The sequence below is a fragment of the Rhododendron vialii genome, chromosome 2a, assembly GCF_030253575.1.
Source record: "Rhododendron vialii isolate Sample 1 chromosome 2a, ASM3025357v1".
Taxonomy (NCBI): Eukaryota; Viridiplantae; Streptophyta; class Magnoliopsida; order Ericales; family Ericaceae; genus Rhododendron; species Rhododendron vialii.
This window is the reverse complement of record NC_080558.1, coordinates 20,644,485-20,646,748: the sequence shown is the minus strand read 5'-3', so window position 1 is coordinate 20,646,748 and position 2,264 is coordinate 20,644,485.

The following is a 2,264-nucleotide window of genomic DNA, read 5'->3' as shown; positions in this document are numbered from 1 at the left end:
CTAACCTCCGAGCATTAACACCACCACGCCACCTCCTACTTGCCCCTGCTACACATGGCACGACCCCTACAACCCTAATCCGACCCTTGGAAGGCCTAGAACCTCACCACCATTAATGCCACCTTAACACCTCCACATCCGAATTCCTTATAAATACCCACCCCCACCTCCATTGGAGCACATACCCCTCTTCTCCACCTCCTATCATTACTAAACCTCAAAGGAAATCAGAAAATAAAGCTTCAATTCAATGGATTCTAGAAAGAGAGAGAAAGAAAGAGAGAGAAAAGTGGGTTTACTAGGTGCACTCAACCGAAACCCTAATTTACCATACACATCAACTCCTACAACCTATAGTATCACCAAACAATCACGTGTTTTTAGGCCTAACTATAACTTCCCCGTGGTCCCATGCAATAAAATTGTGAGAAAACAAAAAAATTTCAAAACTGTCTTTAACCTTGCGACCGCAACCTTAGAGCCGCAAGAACCACTTCCAAGTTTGCGTTTAAATGCCTTACCGCAATGTTGACCTGGTCCAACCTTGCGGCAGCAACTTATAGCCGCAAGGTTCGTACGGTTTTGCTTAAACTCGCTCAAATCAACTTTGCGACCTTCCAAACACCATTTTTGACACCCAAACTATTTTTCCTAGACTTCTCGCACCCCGAAGATAATGTCTTGTTAATATCAATTTTTTTTAATTATCTATTTTGTTGTTTAAATCACATAGTTTTTAATCAAAATAATTTTGCGATCCTATAACATATGTTATTATTACTGAATAATTTTTTTTATTTCCCTTATCATCTTAAGGAAAAATCTTGTCAATCTCAATATTAATTATGTATTAGATTATTTATTGTCTAATTATTTTACTTTTAATAATATTCGATAATATCCTTATATAAAATAAACCCGCAACCCTCCGGACCTAGTTTTTGATAATCAAACATATTATATAGGACCACTAGGACTCCGGCTAAAGTCAAAATAATCATTATAGCTGTTTATTTTATTTGTTGTATTTTCATTAGAAATTTCAAGTTGTTTGATTACAGATTAAATCAAGTATTACCATTAAATCCTTTCTTTATTATTAATAAATATGGTTTATGACTAGTAACTCTACTAACTAAACTAATCGGTTCATCTCTTATGTTTATTAGTAAGCACTATTTATTCCACACTTAATTAGTAATATTATTGGAATGATTTAAATTTAAGCAATAATAGTTAATTCAAATCACTATAAGACGCTTTAAGTAAGTATTTTCTAATCAAAACCTTTTATGCATAATCATTTTGTTTTTAAAAACATTAAAATCTGTTAGCTCAAAACCCTAGACATTAAGAGCAACGGCCCAACTTCGTAAAATACTAGGTAAATGATATCGTTTTATATTATCAGATTTAATCTGCTACTGAAGCATAAGTGATACTTGACAAAATTCATTGTTCGTAAATATGCTGTGTTCGTTTGAGTGCTGGGGTTGGTTGTTCGAATAGAAAATACTATAGATTTTGCCAGATAAGGAACAAAAGAAACGATAAGTATGGGCTAGTGAAGGTCCAGGAATGATTGTGAATTTTTGGGCAAGCGGAGATTGCCCCGGGTACAGGATCTTGGAAACGGGAAGATTCTCAGGATACGGTACAGTACCTAGTGCATGGTTAGAGGTACGGTAAAGTACCTGGTAGTGGGAATGGGAGACGATAAAGGATCCTAGTTAAGTCGGAATGATCCCTAATGCTGAGTTGTCATGATGATCTGTTCCCTTATTATGATAGTGAACGACATAGGCTAGATACGTAATTTAGTTGTTTCATTTAGAATCCCGGTGCAGGACAAATAAAGGAATAGTTATTCTATGGGACAGTCAAAATTAGAGGAAATGGTCTTGTGGATAAGATCTTAGAAAGAACGTAGGATTAATGGTTAGTAAAAAGAGACAAATGTGTAATTTCTCTTGATTGTTTCATTAATTTCTAACTATTCTCGTTCTGTTTGTATCTATTATCGCATCATAGTATTATCTGTTGGTAATTACTTGTAAGGGGGTGGAAGGGTAGGATTATTCTACTGGGTGAATCTCATCACTCACGGTACAGAGTACCTGGCTTCGTGCCAGATTTTGCGAAAAATCAAGAGGGAACACAGAATCCCAGAGGCGAACAGTACTATCCAGAAGAGAATCCGATCATGGAGACTGAGCCAGAGTTCACCTGGGACCTGTACCAAAACTAGAAGATGACTCTACATT